Raw genomic sequence first — 21,000 nt, 5'->3', positions numbered from 1 at the left:
ATGTGCAAGCTGAATTGTACTACACATCCAACTAGCAATCGTCTGCTTAGAAGCAAGAGCACCCAGTTTGTTGGGTGCATACAGGATAACAGCAAGTCAGTTTTCCTGACTCCAGCCGTCCTGGAAACCTATATTTTCAGGGCCCTGACAACATCTAGCAACTTGGAGTCCTCCAAGTCCCTAGTAGCCGCAGGTACCACAATAAGCTGGTTCAGGTGAAACGCTGACACCACCTTAGGGAGAAACTGGGGACGAGTCCGCAGCTCTGCCCTGTCCGAATGGACAATCAGATATGGGCTTTTGTGAGACAAAGCCGCCAATTTTGACACTCGCCTGGCCGAGGCCAGGGCCAACATCATGGTCACTTTCCATGTGAGATATTTCAAATCCACAGATTTGAGCGGTTTAAACCAATGTGATTTGAGGAATCCCAGAACTACGTTGAGATCCCACAGTGCCACTGGAGGCACAAAAGGGGGTTGTATATGCAGTACTCCCTTGACAAACTTCTGGACTTCAGGAACTGAAGCCAATTCTTTCTGGAAGAAAATCGACAGGGCCGAAATTTGAACCTTAATGGACACCAATTTGAGGCCCATAGACACTCCTGTTTGCAGGAAATGCAGGAATCGACCGAGTTGAAATTTCTTCGTGGGGCCTTCCTGGCCTCACACCACGCAACATATTTTCGCCACATGTGGTGATAATGTTGTGCGGTCACCTCCTTCCTGGCTTTGACCAGGGTAGGAATGACCTCTTCCGGAATGCCTTTTTCCCTTAGGATCCGGCGTTCAACCGCCATGCCGTCAAACGCAGCCGCGGTAAGTCTTGGAACAGACATGGTACTTGCTGAAGCAAGTCCTTTCTTAGCGGCAGAGGCCATGAGTCCTCTGTGAGCATCTCTTGAAGTTCCGGGTACCAAGTCCTTCTTGGCCAATCCGGAGCCACGAGTATAGTTCTTACTCCTCTACGTCTTATAATTCTCAGTACCTTAGGTATGAGAAGCAGAGGAGGGAACACATACACCCACGGTGTTACCAGAACGTCCACAGCTATTGCCTGAGGGTCTCTTGACCTGGCGCAATACCTGTCCAGTTTTTTGTTCAGGCGGGACGCCATCATGTCCACCTTTGGTCTTTCCCAACGGTTCACAATCATGTGGAAGACTTCCCGATGAAGTCCCCACTCTCCCGGGTGGAGGTCGTGCTGAGGAAGTCTGCTTCCCAGTTGTCCCCTCCCGGAATGAACACTGCTGACAGTGCTATCACATGATTTTCCGCCCAGCAAAGAATCCTTGCAGTTTCTGCCATTGTCCTCCTGCTTCTTGTGCCGCCCTGTCTGTTTACGTGGGCGACTGCCGTGATGTTGTCCCACTGGATCAATACCGGCTGACCTTGAAGCAGAGGTCTTGCTAAGCTTAGAGCATTGTAAATTGCTCTTAGCTCCAGTATATTTATGTGGAGAGAAGTCTCCAGACTTGATCACACTCCCTGGAAATTTTTTCCTTGTGTGACTGCTCCCCAGCCTTTCAGGCTGGCATCCGTGGTCACCAGGACCCAGTCCTGAATGCCGAATCTGTGGCCCTTTAGTAGATGAGCACTCTGCAGCCACCACAGAAGAGACACCCTTGTCCTTGGAGACAGGGTTATTTCCAGCAGATCCCACTGAAAAGTTCTTGCGTGAAATCTGCCGAATGGAATCGCTTCGTAAGAAGCCACCATTTTTCCCAGGACCCTTGTGCAATGATGCACTGACACTTTTCCTGGTTTTAGGAGGTTCCTGACTAGCTCGGATAACTCCCTGGCTTTCTCCTCCGGGAGAAACACCTTATTCTGGACTGTGTCCAGAATCATCCCTAGGAACAGCAGACTTGTCGTCGGAGACAGCTGCGATTTTGGAATATTTAGAATCCACCCGTGCTGTCGTAGAACTACTTGAGATAGTGCTACTCCGACCTCCAACTGTTCTCTGGACCTTGCCCTTATCAGGAGATCGTCCAAGTAAGGGATAATTAAGACGCCTTTTCTTTGAAGAAGAATCATCATTTCGGCCATTACCTTGGTAAAGACCCGGGGTGCCGTGGACAATCCAAACGGCAGCGTCTGAAACTGATAGTGACAGTTTTGTACCACGAACCTGAGGTACCCTTGGTGAGAAGGGCAAATTTGGACATGGAGGTAAGCATCCTTGATGTCCAGAGACACCATATAGTCCCCTTCTTCCTGGTTCGCTATCACTGCTCTGAGTGACTCCATCTTGATTTGAACCTTTGTATATAAGTGTTCAAATATTTCAGATTTAGAATAGGTCTCACCGAGCCGTCTGGCTTCAGTACCACAATATAGTGTGGAATAATACCCCTTTCCTTGTTGTAGGAGGGGTACTTTGATTATCACCTGCTGGGAATACAGCTTGTGAATTGTTTCCAATACTGCCTCCCTGTCGGAGGGAGACGTTGGTAAGCAAACTTCAGGAACCTGCGAGGGGGAGACGTCTCGAATTTCCAATCTGTACCCCTGGGATACTACTTGTAGGATCCAGGGGTCCACTTGCGAGTGAGCCCACTGCGTGCTGAAACTCTTGAGACGACCCCCCACCGCACCTGTTTGTACGGCCCCAGCGTCATGCTGAGGACTTGGCAGAAGCGGTGGAAGGCTTCTGTTCTTGGGAATGGGCTGCCTGCTGCAGTCTTCTTCCCTTACCTCTATCCCTGGGCAGATATGACTGGCCTTTTGCCCGCCTGCCCTTATGGGGACGAAAGGACTGAGGCTGAAAAGACGATGTCTTTTTCTGCTGAGATGTGACTTGGGGTAAAAAAGGTGGATTTTCCAGCTGTTGCCGTGGCCACCAGGTCCGATGGACCGACCCCAAATAACTCCTCCCCTTTATACGGCAATACTTCCATGTGCCGTTTGGAATCTGCATCACCTGACCACTGTCGTGTCCATAAACATCTTCTGGCAGATATGGACATCGCACTTACTCTTGATGCCAGAGTGCAAATATCCCTCTGTGCATCTCGCATATATAGAAATGCATCCTTTAAATGCTCTATAGTCAATAAAATACTGTCCCTGTCAAGGGTATCAATATTTCCAGTCAGGGAATCCGACCAAGCCACCCCAGCGCTGCCCATCCAGGCTGAGGCGATCGCTGGTCGCAGTATAACACCAGTATGTGTGTATATACTTTTTAGGATATTTTCCAGCCTCCTTGGCTCCTTGAGGGCGGCCGTATCTGGAGACGGTAACGCCACTTGTTTTGATAAGCGTGTGAGCGCCTTATCCACCCTAAGGGGTGTTTCCCAACGCGCCATAACTTCTGGCGGGAAAGGGTATACCGCCAATAATTTTCTATCGGGGGAAACCCACGTATCATCACACACTTCATTTAATTTATCTGATTCAGGAAAAAACACATGTAGTTTTTTCACACTCCACATAATACCCTTTTTTTTGTGGTACTTGTAGTATCAGAAATATGTAACATCTCCTTCATTGCCCTTAACAAGTAACGTGTGGCCCTAAAGGAAAATACGTTTGTTTCTTCACCGTCGACACTGGAGTCAGTGTCTGTGTCGACCGACTGAGGTAAAAGGACGTTTTAACGCCCCTGACGGTGTTTGAGACGCCTGGACAGGTACTAATTGGTTTGCCGGCCGTCTCATGTCGTCAACCAACCTTGCAGCGTGTTGACATTATCACGTAATTCCTTAAATAAGCCATCCATTCCGGTGTCGACTCCCTAGAGAGTGACATCACCATTACAGGCAATTGCTCCGCCTCCTCACCAACATCGTCCTCATACATGTCGACACACACGTACCGACACACAGCACACACACAGGGAATGCTCTGATAGAGGACAGGACCCCACTAGCCCTTTGGGGAGACAGAGGGAGAGTTTGCCAGCACACACCAAAAACGCTATAATTATACAGGGACAACCTTTATATAAGTGTTTTTCCCTTATAGCATTTTAATATATATAGTCATATCGCCAAATAAGTGCCCCCCCTCTCTGTTTTAACCCTGTTTCTGTAGTGCAGTGCAGGGGAGAGCCTGGGAGCCTTCCCACCAGCATTTCTGTGAGGGAAAATGGCGCTGTGTGCTGAGGAGAATAGGCCCCGCCCCCTTTTCGGCGGGCTTCTTCTCCCGTTTTTCTGAGACCTGGCAGGGGTTAAATACATCCATATAGCCCCCAGGGGCTATATGTGATGTATTTTTAGCCAGAATAAGGTACTATCATTGCTGCCCAGGGCGCCCCCCCCAGCGCCCTGCACCCTCAGTGACCGCTGCTATGAAGTGTGCTGACAACAATGGCGCACAGCTGCAGTGCTGTGCGCTACCTTATGAAGACTGAAAAGTCTTCTGCCGCCGGTTTCTGGACCTCTTCACTTTTCGGCATCTGCAAGGGGGTCGGCGGCGCGGCTCCGGGACGAACTCCAGGGTGAGACCTGTGTTCCGACTCCCTCTGGAGCTAATGGTGTCCAGTAGCCTAAGAAGCCAATCCATCCTGCACGCAGGTGAGTTCACTTCTCTCCCCTAAGTCCCTCGATGCAGTGAGCCTGTTGCCAGCAGGACTCACTGAAAATAAAAATAAAAAACCTAACAAAACTTTTACTCTAAGCAGCTCTTTAGGAGAGCCACCTAGATTGCACCCTTCTCGGCCGGGCACAAAAATCTAACTGAGGCTTGGAGGAGGGTCATAGGGGGAGGAGCCAGTGCACACCACCTGATCCTAAAGCTTTTACTTTTGTGCCCTGTCTCCTGCGGAGTCGCTATTCCCCATGGTCCTGACGGAGTCCCCAGCATCCACTTAGGACGTCAGAGAAATAGGATTTTAATTACCTACCGGTAAATCCTTTTCTCGTAGTCCGTAGAGGATGCTGGGGTCCATTTTAGTACCATGGGGTATAGACGGTTCTGCATGAGCCTTCGGCACTTTAAGACTTTTCAACAGTGTGAACTTGCTCCTCCCTTTATGCCCCTCCTCCAGACCCCAGTATAGGAACTGTGCCCGAGGAGACTGACAACTTCGAGAGAATTTACATTAAACTAGTGGCGAGATTCACACCAGCTCACACCATACCAAAAGCATGCCGCCTAACATGGCCTTTAACATAACCCATGCTAACGTGCATGCATAACGTTACTGCAACTGCTGTAAAACATCTTAACACATGAGAACCTGTGTAATAAGACAAAACGTAATTGGCAGGAAAAATGAGAACTGGGTGGGCGCCCAGCATAGTCTACGGACTACGAGAAAACAAGTTACCGGTAAGTAATTAAAATCCTATTTTCTCTTACGTCCTAGAGGATGCTGGGGTCCATTTTAGTACCATGGTGATGTAACAAAGCTCCCAGTACGGGCAGGAAAGTGCTAATGTTCCTGCAGAACTGACTGACCAGACTGAAGGTCGTCAGCAGCCAAGGTGTCAAACCTGTAAAACTTAGCAAACGTGTTTGCCCCTGACCAAGTAGCAGCTCTGCAAATTTGCAACGCCGAGACACCCCAGGCAACCGCCCAGAAAGAACCCACTTTCCTTGTAGAGTGGGCCTTTACCGAACTCTGTAACGGCAATCCTGCCGTGGAATAAGCGTGCTGAATGATACCTCTGATCCAGAGCGCAATAGTCTGCTTAGAAGCAGGACCCCCAATCTTGTTGGGGTCATAGAGGACAAACAAATATTCTGTTTTCATTATCCGAGCCGTTCTTGCAACGTAAGTCCTCAACGTTCTGACGACATCCAAGGACTTTGAAACGGCTGAGGTGTCAGAAGTCACTGGCACCACCACAGGTTGGTTGATATGGAAATAAGACACAACCTTTGGAAGAAAATGCTGACGCGTCCGCAGTTCAGCTCTATCTTCATGAAAAATCAAATAATGACTCGTGTCACAGAGCCCTTAATTCAGACACTCGTCTGCCTGAGGCAAAGGCCAACAGCATGACCACTTTCCAAGTGAGAAACTTCAACTCAACCTCTTGTAGAGGCTCAAATCAGTCTGATTTAAGGAACTGCAACACAACATTAAGATCCCATGGCCCCGCAGGAGGCACAAAGGGAGGTTGGATGCGCAGAACCCCCTTCACAAATGTCTGGACCTCAGGAAGGGAAGCCAACTGTTTCTGAAAGAAAATGGACAAGGCCGAAATTTGGACCTTGATAGACCCTAATCTCAAGCCAGCATCCACACCCACCGTAGAAATAAGAGAAGACGTCCTAATTTAAACTCCACCGCAGGAGACTTCTTGGATTCACACCAAGATACATATTTTCAAAAAATACGATGGTAATGTTTGGACGTTATCCCTTTCCTGGCCAGAATAAGTGTGGGATTGATTTCATTGGGAATACCCTTACGGGCTAGGATCTGGCGCTCAACATTCATGCCGTCAAATGCAGCCGCGGTAAGTCTTCTTAAACTAACGGCTGAAGCAGGTCCTCGCGAAGAGGAAGAGGTTGAGGATCTGGATACCAATTCCCTCCTTGGCCAGTCTGGAGCAATGAGAATTGCTCGAACCCTTATTCTTCTGATGATCTTGAGAACTTTTGGTATTAGTGGAAGTGGAGGGAACAGATACACAGACTGAAACACCCACTGGGTCACCAGTGCATCCATTGCTATTGCTTGTGGGTCTCTCGACCTGGAACAATATTTCTGAAGCTTCTTGTTGAGACGTGATGCCATCATATCTACTTAAGGAACGCCCCAATGATCTGCTACCTCTGCAAAGACTTCTGGGTGGAGGCCACATTCTCCTGGATGGAGATCGTGTCTGCTGAGGAAGTCTGCTTCCCAGTTGTCCACTCCCGGAATGAAAATTGCCGACAGAGCTTTTGCATGTCTTTCTGCCCAGAGGAGTATCTTTGTCACCTCTGCCATTGCCGCTCTGCTTTTTGTTCCGCCCTGGCGGTTTATGTAAGCTACTGCCGTTACCTTGTCTGACTGGATCTGTATGGGACGACCTTGAAGAAGGTGTGCCCCTTGATGAAGGCTGTTGTACACAGCTCTCAATTCCAGAATGTTTATGTGAAGAATTACTTCTTGACCATCGTCCTTGGAAGCTTTCCCCTTGCGTGACTGCTCCCCAACCTCGGAGGCTTGCATCTGTGGTCACCAGGATCCAAGTCTGAATCCCGAACCTGCGTCCCTCCAGGAGGTGAGAACTTTGAAGCCACCACAAGAGTGAAATACTGGCTTTTGATGACAGGATTATCCTCCGGTGCATGTGTAAGCGCGATCCAGACCACTTGTCCAGTAGGTCCCATTGGAACACCCTGGCGTGGAATCGGCCAAATTGTAGAGCTTTGTAGGCCGCTACCATCTTCCCCAGCAGGCGGATGCACTGATGGATCGATACGCGTGCTGGTTTTAAAACTTGTATGACCATCTTCTGGATCTCCAGAGCCTTTTCCACCGGTAGGAATACTTTCTGTGCTTCCGTGTCCAATATCATTCACAGAAATGATAACCTCATTGTGGGTTCCAATTGTGATTTTGGAAGGTTTATGATCCAACCGTGCTGTTGAAGCACCGTCAGGGAAAGTGCAATGTTCTGCACTACTTTTTCCCTGGATCTCGATTTTATGAGATCGTCCAAGTATGGGATGACTTTGACTCCTTTCTTGCGAAGAAGAACCATCATCTCCGCCATCACCTTGGTGAATATTCTCGGAGCCGTGGAGAGCCCGAAAGGCAATGTTTGGAACTGGTAGTGGTAGTCCTGCACCGTAAACCTCAGGTATGCCTGATGCGGCGGGTAGATGGAACATGTAAATAAGCATCTTTGATGTCCATCGATATTCTGTATTGCGTTCAGCACTTTTGCTCTGTCCTGAACAGAAGCTGGTAAGGCTGATTTGAAAAATCGGCATGGGGGAAGGTCCTGAAATTCCAATATGTACCCTTGGGATACTATCTGCAATAACCAAGAATCCAGATCTGAGTGAACCCAGACCTAGCTGAAAGACAGTAGACGTGCCCCCACCCGATCGTACTCCCGCAGGGGAGCCCCAGCGTCATGCTGAGGTTTTAGCTGAAGTAGCTGTTGACTTCTGCTCCTGCGAGTCTGATGTTGCTGTAGATGTTTTACCTCTTCCTCAACCTCTTCCTGCGAAGAAGGGGGTAACCTTTGTCTTTTTGGACTTGTTGGGCAGAAAGGATTGCATCGTATGAGAATGAAATCCTTTCCTAGGTGGAGTAGCTGCGGAAGGCAGAAATGCTGACTTGCCTGATGTAGTTGTTGAAATCATGGCATCCAGCTTGTCTCCAAAGAGGGCTTCTCCATTGTAAGGAAGCGCCTCAATATTTTTTTGATTCCGCATCAGCATTCCATTGGCGGATCCACAGCGCCCTGCAGGCTGAAATCGCCATAGCGGAGGATCTTGAACTCAGCAACCCAATATCCTTCATAGCTTCAACTAAGTAACCTGCAGCATCTTTGATATGGCTGAGAGTTAGGACTATTTCATCCCTGTCAACTGTGTCTATGTTAACAAGCAAGTTGTCAGACCATTTTTCCACAGCGTTACCTACCCACGCACAAGCAATGGTGGGCCTGAGCACCGTTCCGTTAGCCGTATATATGGATTTTAGGGTTGTTTCTAATTTACGGTCAGCTGGATCTTTTAAAGAGGCTGAACCAGGGGCAGGCAAAACTATTTTCTTATGTTAACAAAGGAAGAAGAAAGGAAGGCTCTTGTGTGGGCGCACTCTTAAAAGTTGAAATAAAGTTCAAATAGTTTCAGATATACATAGTAATTGATAAAATATAGCTTTTAATGGATATACATTATAAACAATGCTATCTCATGATTACCCATAGTACAATATAGGATCCAAAGAATGAATGTGATTTAAAAAGTATATTAAATTGAAAGATTTTTTTCTCCTCTAGAGGGGATTGTGAAAAAATGAAGGAATGTTCTGGTCCTATCTCACAAGATGTGATAAGGAAGGCTGTAGACACTTTGCTATTCTACATCCGTTTCCACCCAACAAGTACAGAAAAATCTGTATTGTTGAGACCAAATTATGGTCAATTGTCCAATATGAGAAAGTTGGACAGGTACGGTAATGGATAGTGAGACAGTACCCACTTCCCACCAGTCACCAACTGAATGCACTGTATAGATTATTTGTAAGTGATCAGCTCAGAGGGTCTTGAGCGATTGTATAAACAGAGTATGCATACACAAAATATGGGGATATTATGGAGAGAGATGAAATAAAGTGGTGATACTGCTGTTGGCGTCAGATAACGCACATCACAGAGATGAAGCGTCTACTACACTGGGTATTCCCTGTGAGTCTCCACCTCAGGTACTGACCCAGCCCAACACTGTATAGCTTCCAAGATCGGACGAGATTGGGAACTGGCAGTGTGGTATGGTAGTAGACAAATGGGTGAGTTGGACGCCAATGAGAGTGCACCTATATAAGAGAAAAGATGTGACACTTGGTCACAAAGGTGTGGATCTGCTTTCTACATTAAATGTGCGTTATCTGACGCCAACAGCAGTATCACCACTTTATTTCATCTCTCTCCATAATATCCCCATATTTTGTGTATGCATACTCTGTTTATACAATCGCTCAAGACCCTCTGAGCTGATCACTTACAAATAATCTATACAGTGCATTCAGTTGGTGACTGGTGGGAAGTGGGTACTATCCATTACCGTACCTGTCTTTGCAAGCATTGACATATTCTTTTGCAACATTCTCACCCACTCTGGCTTCTTCTGAGAGGGAAGGGCCACCACATTACCCTCTTGTGCATCTAAAATGGGTTCTACCTGGGAAGAACCCTCCCCAATGTCTGACATGTTACACACTTGTACACACACACACACACACACACACACACCTATCACACAGGGAAGCTATTGGGGACAGACCCACACTAAAGTCTGTCAGAGAGACACACAGAGGGATTTGCCAGTCCACACACTGTGCCTTATTGTGAATTGTGGAAATATTACCTACTTACAGCGCATATAGCAATAATAGGCCCACAGACCTAATTATAATGAACATTCTCTGCCCCTTCTATAACACCCTGTACTTGTATCAGCATTGTCATGAGGAGAAACAGCGTTCAGGAGCTTCTGCAGGAGAAAATGGAACCCAGTGAGTGTTCTGGCAAGTCTGAGGAGAAGCCCCGCCCTTCAGCCTCAGCAATGTAATATTTATACTGGCTGGGTATGGCACATCAGCGGCTGTACATGTATGTACCCATTTTGCCAGTGAGAGTAAGGTTTTAAAACATGCCCTCAGAGCACCCCCCCCCGCGCTCTGCACCCTTGTGCTGAGAGACATGGCGCGCGCTGCGCGTGTACCTGTATGCCGCCAACGATGACCGGAGGATCCCCTCTCTGCAGGAATCCGGTAATATACTCACCAGCCTTTTGACTTCTGGCTCTGTTAGGGGGTGGCGGCAGTGCTGTGGGAGTGAACGCTGGCCAGGCTTGGACTGTGTTCAGTACCCTTCAGGAGCTAATGGTGTCCTGTCAGCGGAAGCAGACCATTAACCAATTGGTTCCTACTTCCCCCCCTAAGTCCCACGAAGCAGGGAAGCTGTTGCCAGCAGCTTCCCTGTAAAATAAAAAACCTAAGAAAGTCTTTTTTCCAGCAAAGCTCTGTAGAGCTCCACTAGTGTGCATCCAGTCTCCTGGGCACATTTTTTAAACTGGGGTCTGGAGGAGGGGCATAGAGGGAGGAGCCAGTTCACACTGTTGAAAAGTCTTAAAGTGCCGAAGGCTCCTGTGGAACCGTCTATACCCCATGGTACTAAAATGGACTCGAGCATCCTCTAGTCTAGGACGTAAGAGAAATATAGAACTGCAATGAATAGCAGTGAAGTAATGGTTTGTAAATGTACAACTTATCTGCTTCTTGCTCTACTACGGCCAAAGGACTCAGAAAATATTGACTTTGGAAATCAACTATTTCAAAGGGTGTGTGCATTTTTCTGCACTATAGAGCACAGTTAGTGCATGCTTCAGAAAATAAGAATTTACTTACCGATAATTCTATTTCTCATAGTCCGTAGTGGATGCTGGGAACTCCGTAAGGACCATGGGGAATAGCGGCTCCGCAGGAGACTGGGCACAAAAAGTAAAAGCTTTAGACTAGCTGGTGTGCACTGGCTCCTCCCCCTATGACCCTCCTCCAAGCCTCAGTTAAGATACTGTGCCCGGACGAGCGTACATAATAAGGAAGGATCTTGAATCCCGGGTAAGACTCATACCAGCCACACCAATCACACCGTACAACTCGTGATCTGAACCCAGTTAACAGTATGATAACCGTAAGAGCCTCTGAAAAGATGGCTTCCAACAATAAACAACCCGATTTGTTTGTAACAATAACTATATACAAGTATTGCAGACAATCCGCACTTGGGATGGGCGCCCAGCATCCACTACGGACTATGAGAAATAGAATTATCGGTAAGTAAATTCTTATTTTCTCTGACGTCCTAGTGGATGCTGGGAACTCCGTAAGGACCATGGGGATTATACCAAAGCTCCCAAACGGGCGGGAGAGTGCGGATGACTCTGCAGCACCGAATGAGAGAACTCCAGGTCCTCCTCAGCCAGGGTATCAAATTTGTAGAATTTAGCAAACGTGTTTGCCCCTGACCAAGTAGCTGCTCGGCAAAGTTGTAAAGCCGAGACCCCTCGGGCAGCCGCCCAAGATGAGCCCACCTTCCTTGTGGAATGGGCTTTTACAGATTTTGGCTGTGGCAGGCCTGCCACAGAATGTGCAAGTTGAATTGTACTACAAATCCAACGAGCAATCGTCTGCTTAGAAGCATGAGCACCCAGCTTGTTGGGTGCATACAGTATAAACAGCGAGTCAGATTTTCTGACTCCAGCCGTCCTGGAAACATATATTTTCAGGGCCCTGACTACGTCCAGCAACTTGGAGTCCTCCAAGTCCCTAGTAGCCACAGGTACCACAATAGGTTGATTCATGTGAAACGCTGAAACCACCTTAGGGAGAAATTGAGGACGAGTCCTCAATTCCGCCCTATCCGAATGAAATATCAGGTAAGGGCTTTTATAGGATAAAGCCGCCAATTCTGATACGCGCCTGGCTGAAGCCAGGGCCAACAGCATTACCACTTTCCATGTGAGATATTTCAAATCCACTGTGGCAAGTGGTTCAAACCAATGTGATTTTAGGAACCCTAAAACTACATTGAGATCCCAAGGTGCCACTGGAGGCACAAAAGGAGGCTGTATATGCAGTACCCCTTTGACAAACGTCTGAACTTCAGGCACTGAAGCCAGTTCTTTCTGGAAGAAGATCGACAGGGCCGAAATTTGAACCTTAATGGATCCTAATTTTAGGCCCATAGACAATCCTGCTTGCAGGAAATGTAGGAAACGACCCAGTTGAAATTCCTCCGTAGGGGCCTTCTTGGCCTCACACCACGCAACATATTTTCGCCAAATGCGATGATAATGTTTTGCAGTTACATCCTTCCTGGCCTTGATCAGGGTAGGGATGACTTCATCTGGAATGCCTTTTTCCTTCAGGATCCGGCGTTCAACCGCCATGCCGTCAAACGCAGCCGCGGTAAGTCTTGGAACAGACAAGGTCCCTGCTGGAGCAGGTCCTTCCTTAGAGGTAGAGGCCACGGGTCCTCCGTGAGCATCTCTTGCAGCTCCGGGTACCAAGTTCTTCTTGGCCAATCCGGAGCCACGAGTATCGTTCTTACTCCTCTCCTTCTTATGATTCTCAGTACTTTTGGTATGAGAGGAAGAGGAGGGAACACATATACCGACTGGAACACCCACGGAGTTACCAGAGCGTCCACCGCTATTGCCTGAGGGTCCCTTGACCTGGCGCAATATCTGTCCAGTTTCTTGTTGAGACGGGACGCCATCATGTCCACCTTTGGTTTTTCCCAACGGTTTACAATCACTTGGAAGACTTCTGGATGAAGTCCCCACTCCCCCGGGTGGAGGTCGTGTCTGCTGAGGAAGTCTGCTTCCCAGTTGTCCACTCCCGGAATGAACACTGCTGACAGTGCTGTCACATGATTTTCCGCCCAGCGGAGAATCCTTGCAGCTTCTGCCATTGCCCTCCTGCTTCTTGTGCCGCCCTGTCTGTTTACGTGGGCGACAGCCGTGATGTTGTCCGACTGGATCAATACCGGTTGACCCTGAAGCAGAGGCCTTGCTTGACTTAGGGCATTGTATGTAAATGGCCCTTAGCTCTAGGATATTTATGTAAAGAGACGTTTCCATGCTTGACCACAAGCCCTGGAAATTTCTTCCCTGTGTGACTGCTCCCCAGCCTCTCAGGCTGGCATCCGTGGTTACCAGCATCCAATCCTGAATGCCGAATCTGCGGCCCTCTAGAAGATGAGCCTTCTGTAACCACCACAGGAGAGATACCCTTGTCCTTGGAGATAGGGTTATCCGCTGATGCATCTGAAGATGCGATCCGGACCATTTGTCCAGCAGATCCCACTGAAAAGTTCTTGCATGGAATCTTCCGAATGGAATCGCTTCCCAGGACTCTCGTGCACTGATGCACTGACACTTGTCCTGGTTTTAGGAGGTTCCTGACTAGCTCGGATAACTCCCTGGCCTTCTCCTCCGGGAGAAACACCTTTTTCTGGACTGTGTCCAGAATCATCCCTAGGAACAGTAGACGTGTTGTTGGAATCAGCTGTGATTTTGGGATATTTAGAATCCACCCGTGCTGACGTAGCACTACCTGAGATAGTGCTACTCCGACCTCTAACTGTTCCCTGGACCTTGCCCTTATCAGGAGATCGTCCAAGTAAGGGATAATTAATACGCCTTTTCTTCGAAGAAGAATCATCATTTCGGCCATTACCTTGGTAAAGACCCGTGGTGCCGTGGACAATCCAAACGGCAGCGTCTGAAACTGATAATGACAGTTTTGTATTACAAACCTGAGGTACCCTTGGTGAGAAGGGTAGATTGGGACATGGAGATAAGCATCCTTGATGTCTAGAGATACCATATAGTCCCCTTCTTCCAGGTTCGCTATCACTGCTCTGAGTGACTCCATCTTGAATTTGAACCTTTTTATGTAAGTGTTCAAAGATTTTAGATTTAAAATTGGTCTCACCGAGCCGTCCGGCTTCGGTACCACAAACAGCGTGGAATAATACCCCTTTCCCTGTTGTAGGAGGGGTACCTTGATTATCACCTGCTGGGAATACAGCTTGTGAATAGCTTCCAATACTGCCTCCCTGTCGGAGGGGGACGTTGGTAGAGCAGACTTCAGGAACCGGCGAGGGGGAGACGTCTCGAATTCCAATTTGTACCCCTGTGATACTACCTGCAGGATCCAGGGGTCCACTTGCGAGTGAGCCCACTGCGCGCTGAAATTCTTGAGACGGCCCCCCACCGTGCCCGAGTCTGCTTGCAGAGCCCCAGCGTCATGCTGAGGACTTGGCAGAAGCGGGGGAGGGCTTCTGCTCCTGGGAAGAGGCTGCATGGTGCAGTCTTTTTCCCCTTCCTCTGCCCCGGGGCAGGAACGAGCGGCCTTTTTCCCTCTTGGCCTTATAGGGACGAAAGGACTGGGTTTGAAAAGACGGTGTCTTTTTCTGCTGAGAGGTGACCTGGGGTAAAAAGGTGGATTTTCCAGCCGTTGCCGTGGCCACCAGGTCCGATAGACCGACCCCAAATAACTCCTCCCCTTTATACGGCAATACTTCCATATGTCGTTTGGAATCCGCATCACCTGACCACTGTCGCGTCCATAACGTTCTTCTGGCAGAAATGGACATCGCACTTACTCTAGATGCCAGGGTGCAAATATCCCTCTGTGCATCTCGCATATATAGTAATGCATCCTTTAAATGCTCTATAGTTAATAATATACTGTCCCTATCCAGGGTATCAATATTTTCAGTCAGGGAATCCGACCAAGCCACTCCAGCGCTGCACATCCAGGCTGAGGCGATCGCTGGTCGCAGTATAACACCGGTATGTGTGTATATACCTTTTAGATATTTTCCAGCCTTCTATCAGCTGGTTCCTTGAGAGCGGCCGTATCAGGAGACGGTAACGCCACTTGTTTTGATAAGCGTGTGAGCGCCTTATCTACCCTAGGGGGTGTTTCCCAATGTGCCCTAACCTCTGGCGGGAAAGGGTATAGTGCCAATAATTTATTAGAAATCAGCAGTTTTTTATCGGGGGAAACCCACGCTTTATCACACACCTCATTTAATTCATCTGACTCAGGAAAAACCACTGGTAGTTTTTTCACACCCCACATAATACCCTTTTTTGTGGTACTTGTAGTGTCAGAAATGTTCAATGCCTCCTTTATTGCCGTGATCATGTAACGTGTGGCCCTACTGGACATTACGTTTGTCTCGTCACCGTCGACACTGGATTCAGTATCTGTGTCAGGGTCTGTGTCGACCATCTGAGGTAACGGGCGTTTTAGCGCCCCTGACGGTGTCTGAGACGCCTGAACAGGCACTAATTGATTTGTCGGCTGTCTCATGTCGTCAACAGTTTTTTGCAAAGTGCTGACATTGTCACGTAATTCTTTAATTACTACCATCCAGTCAGGTGTCGACTCCCTAGGGGGTGACATCACTAACACAGGCAATTGCTCTGCTTCCACATCATTTTTCTCCTCATACATGTCGACACAATCGTACCGACACCCAGCACACACACAGGGAATGCTCTGATAGAGGACAGGACCCCACTAGCCCTTTGGGGAGACAGAGGGAGAGTTTGCCAGCACACTCCAGAGCGCTATATATATACAGGGATAACCTTATATAAGTGTTACTCCCTGTTATAGCTGCTGTATTTATATATTAGCTGCCAATAGTGCCCCCCTCTCTGTTTTACCCTGTTTCTGTAGTGCAGGACTGCAGGGGAGAGTCAGGGAGCCGTCCTTCCAGCGGAGCTGTGAAAGAAAATGGCGCTTGTGTGCTGAGGAGAAAGGCTCCGCCCCCTTCACGGCGGCCTTTTCTCCCGCTTTTTTCAGGAAACTGGCAGGGGATAAATGCATCCATATAGCCCAGGAGCTATATGTGATGCATTTTTTTTAGCCATATAAGGTTTTTATATCGTTTTTATTGCGTCTCAGGGCGCTCCCCCCCAGCGCCCTGCACCCTCAGTGACCGGAGTGTGAAGTGTGCTGAGAGCAATGGCGCACAGCTGCAGTGCTGTGCGCTACCTTATTTGAAGACAGGAACGTCTTCTGCCGCCGCTTTCTCCGGATCTTTTCGCTCTTCTGGCTCTGTAAGGGGGCCGGCGGCGCGGCTCCGGGACCCATCCAGGCTGAACCTGTGATCGTCCCTCTGGAGCTAATGTCCAGTAGCCAAGAAGCCCAATCCACTCTGCAGTCAGGTGAGTTCGCTTCTTCTCCCCTTAGTCCCACGATGCAGTGAACCTGTTGCCAGCAGGACTCACTGAAAATAAAAAACCTATTTAAACTTTTACTTCTAAGCAGCTCAGGAGAGCCACCTAGCTTGCACCCTTCTCGTTCGGGCACAAAAATCTAACTGAGGCTTGGAGGAGGGTCATAGGGGGAGGAGCCAGTGCACACCAGCTAGTCTAAAGCTTTTACTTTTTGTGCCCAGTCTCCTGCGGAGCCGCTATTCCCCATGGTCCTTACGGAGTTCCCAGCATCCACTAGGACGTCAGAGAAACAATAAATTATTACAATATGTATTATTATATACAGAAGGGATGTGCAAACATTTTTACTTTTCTAAATAAAATATTACAAAGTATGGAATTAGTTTTTTCTTGTCCATTTTGTTCCCATTTTATGTATATTAATGGAAAAACAACTTAAATGTTATTCCCTGCTTGAGTAAGAAAATAAGAAAATCGATACCTGCCTGGTTATGCCCTTTCAGTAATATTTGGCACCGAGTACAGTATATAATAGGACAAGTAAATGCATGACAACCTACAGCACTTCCAACTGGGGCATTTTAAGATGATGAAAGTGTCCTTTCAAATAATGGAAGGAGAGGCTTAGGTACCAACTCCCAGCATGTGTAATTATTGTCATTATAGAGCTACAAAAAAAGAAATGGTCAGTGAAGGTGGACAGAAATAAATACTTGAAGTCAAGACAGCAGTTGTTGGTGCTGTAGGACTCAAGCTGTACAGTAAATATCAGCTGTGACCTGCAGCACAGTCCTGTGGCTTCAGGTTTATCACTGCAGATGGTAATTGCACAGCCTGTTAAGGAGGTTACAGCACTCGCAGACCCAAGGAGAACTATCGGATATAAAGCCTGCCAACTTATATTGGGGAATCACTGGGACACTAAGGAATAATACTGAAAATGGGGGATCACTGGAACACTAAGGAATAATACTGAAAAGCTTCCTACTTACTTTTAGTAAGTAACAATTCACTAGAGCTATTTTTATTCATTAGCAGTTATTTATGTAGCACACAAACATTGGGGCAAATTCAGTAAGGATTGCAAAAATTACAAATTAGGAAAAATTGCGAGCAAAAGCAAAATTGCGAAAGAATGCCCAAACGGAAAAACTGCAACACTAATTTAATTTAACAAAAAGAAGGTGGCCTTGTGATATGTGCAAATATTGCGAAAACCATCCTAATAATCGCAATTTTTGCATACATGTTTCTGATGTTGCATTTTTTGCCAACAGTGTTTTCCCTTTAAAAAATTGCACAACCTACTTTCCTGCACCCAAATTAAAGAAACTACTCAACAATTGTAAATCAATTCAATCATCACTTAATTGGTCAATTGATCTTGTGGTAATTTAGCACTTATCTTAAAGACACCATAGTGTTTTTCTTCAAACATTGACTAATGCCCATAACAGTGTTCAAATATATTCAACTAGAGAGAGTGTGTGAATTCTAGCCTCTAAACCCTACACAACAGCAATTATTGGTATATGTTTTAACAAACACACTTTTTTTGGAGTCAAAATATTTTAATTCGGAAACAGTAGCATTTTTATCCCCCCCCCCCCCCCAAAAAAAAGTGTTTGTTTTTTTTATTGTGAAGTGGTCAAACATTACATATTATTGTTTCTTTGCTTTTATTTACATACCTTACTTTAAAGGCCCATACACACTTGCCAATAAAATGAGCGACGTCGGTCAGGGAGGGGGAAAATGAGCGACGTCGCTCATTTTATCGGCAAGTGTGTATGCTGCCAGCGACGACCGATGCGCGGCCCCGCGGGCTGGCAACGATCGTCGCTGTCGCCAGTGCATGCATGCAGGATCTGGACTGTCGTACACGACCTGCATGCACGGCTGGCGGAGGCATGACGTCACTGAACAATATGAGCGGTCATATCGTTCAGTGTTTACAGTCGGCCGCCGACCGGCCAGCCCGGGAGGGGAAACATTAGACGACATCGCTCACAGAGAGACATCGTCTAATGTGTACAGACCTTAAGGAATTATGTGTAAATATTTGTTCCAATAAGTATACAAATGGAGCAGAATTAGCAAAACTTGAAAATAAAAAGATGGTGTTGCTGTTCTTCAACATATGTTTATGTGTGTGGCGCACAAATAATAAGTAAAAAAAAATGTATATGGGTATGTTTTGTTTAACAAAAAAATGTTGGTTGTTTAAAAAAAATAAAAAGTTAGGTAGCTAAATGTCATTCAGCAGATACTACTAAGCAAAATGCTTGTAAAGGTCATTTTACATTTGCTTCTATCAAATAGTGTGGTTGTAAAACCTTGATTGTTACTAAGTGTATACACAAATCGGTTAGTAACATATTTTCACAATCAACGTGTTACAGAGTTAAACAATACCTTACATGTTTCTAATAGGCCCTACACACTGGCCGATATTCCTCAAAGATATGAACGATCTCGTTCATTATTGAACGAGATAACGTTCATATCTTTGAGTGTGGAGTCACCAGCGATGAACGATGCGCGGCCCATCGCTGGTGCCCCGTCGGCTGTGCATGCAGGCCAATATGGACGATCTCGTCCATATTTGCTTGCACTTCAATGGAGCCGGGCGGAGTGAAGAAACTTAACTCCCCCCGTCACTGCCCCCCCGCCGCCGGGTCGCCCGTATCCGCCGTCAGGCAGCTCGGCGGCGGATCTTTACATGTGTAGGGCCCTTAAGTTCCAATACAGCTGATTGAAGTGATTTGTGTTCGGAGGTGTGAGCTTCTTCAGCTGGGTGTAATGAAGCAGTGATTGCAGTATACACGCAGTCTACAACTGAGGTCAGCTTCCGCAATTTTTTAGGTAGACCTGTAGTCACTCAGAAACTGCACATCAGAAATGTGCGATCTGTTGTAAAAATTGTGAATGCACCGTCCATCAGCATACGCCCACAACACGCTCCTGATCGTAGTTTTTGCTAGTCTTTTCGTAGTGCTTACGCAGTTTTTGCTAAGTCTCAGAAATTGTTTTATTTCTCAGTTTTTGCTATTTAAGTTGCAGAATTTGCGTTTTTACGCTTTTTTTGCTAATTTTGCCGATTTGCAATCCTTGCTGAATTAGGCCCATTATGTAGCACTTTATAGAGAACGTTCTAGTCATTAACATCTGTGCCTGCCATAGCGGATCTTAAGCCCCATACACACTAGACAAAGTAAAAAGATGTCATTCAGAAGGGCCAATCCGAGCAAGATCTTTTACAATCTCGTTCACGGTGTACACTCCATGGGCTACTGTGCGAAAACACACAGCAGCGATCAGGTCTGAATTAGTCCCAATGTCGTTAACAACCCCCTCCCTCGTCTAAACATGTATAGATGTACAGACGAGGGAGGTCCTCGTTAACAAATCGGCAGCATGGGCGTCATTCCTCCCGCCGTCGCTTTCTTCCCGCTGGCATCGGCAAATGTGTATGCACTTGCCGATGCCGGCACCCCACCGCCGTCAATATCAGCGTCGGTGGGGACTCGTTTAGTGTGTACTCGGCTTTACAATCTATACTCGCTATCACCTACACAATGGTTATTTTTTTTATGTAAGAAGCCAATTGCCCTACCAGCATGTGTTTTGGATTGGAGGAAAACCAAACATACACGGAAAAAGCATACAAACTTCATACAGACAGGGACCTGAGTGGGAATCAAATTCATGACGCCAGCACTATGAGGTAACATTGCTGACCACTGAGCAACCATTGTGCCCAAACACAGTACAGTCAGTGTGCATAATGTCATGCACAGTGAATGCAGCATGACTGCTCTTATCATAAGTACACACGGACACATTTTTAAGCTGGTCATTCTTCATTATGAATCATAGTTATTAGGCTACACAACCCAAGCAAAGCTCTGTTTATCTACTGTCCACTGGGTCCTTATCTAGTGTCCACTTGGTCCTGGACCATCAATCCAATGCACCCCTGCAAGTGCCCCCAGTGTGCCTAAGCACACATTTTGAGAACCACTGTTCTAAGCAATATTTTCCTTAATATAATGTTGAAGTGGAAAAACATTTTATAGTGGCAATTCAATTGTTCTTGGGTGTCTAGTTTTACAGTCTAAACAGGATATTTAGATGCTCAAATAACAGTCACAATTCAATTGTGTTTAGTCGACCATGTGAAAACTGGCTAAACCAGTCTAAAGTCCTGCTGGACGCCAACGGCGATATTCAATACTTTTTATGCCGTCAGCCAGCAAATGGCGCCCAAGTGGAGATATTCAATTGTAGCTCCGTTCGGGTACAAAAGTCTACCAGCATCTGTATTTCAGCTCACACCCCCTGGGTGTTGCGAGCTGAAATGCGCTAAAAGTGACCTTTTTGTGCCCCCAAACTGCACTTTTCGCAAATGTACCCAGCACTTTGATCAGGTTTAGCTGCTTTATACTTTATTATGCCTCTATGGGCGCGTTGAGAGCAAAAAAAAAAAAAATATATGGAATATCGCCCCCACGATCTCCCGTCACATTGGACGGGAGATCAGACACAAATATCAAGTGAATATCACCTTAAAAGTTCTGATGTAGCACGTTTGCTCCCGCAAATC

At 47.0% G+C, this 21,000-nt stretch overlaps 1 protein-coding gene and 1 pseudogene across 2 annotated transcripts in view; both read right to left on the bottom strand.

Annotated features, from left to right (window-relative positions):
• SUCLA2 (succinate-CoA ligase ADP-forming subunit beta) overlaps nt 1-21,000 on the bottom strand; it is a 196,533-nt gene that overhangs the window by 154,953 nt on the left and 20,580 nt on the right. The window lies entirely within an intron of this gene.
• On the bottom strand, nt 9,293-9,411 carry LOC135051937 (5S ribosomal RNA; annotated as a pseudogene).

This window comes from Pseudophryne corroboree, chromosome 2 (genome assembly GCF_028390025.1).
Source record: "Pseudophryne corroboree isolate aPseCor3 chromosome 2, aPseCor3.hap2, whole genome shotgun sequence".
NCBI lineage: Eukaryota > Metazoa > Chordata > Amphibia > Anura > Myobatrachidae > Pseudophryne > Pseudophryne corroboree.
The sequence above is the reverse complement of the archived record's forward strand: the minus strand, read 5'-3'. Positions and strand labels throughout refer to the sequence as shown.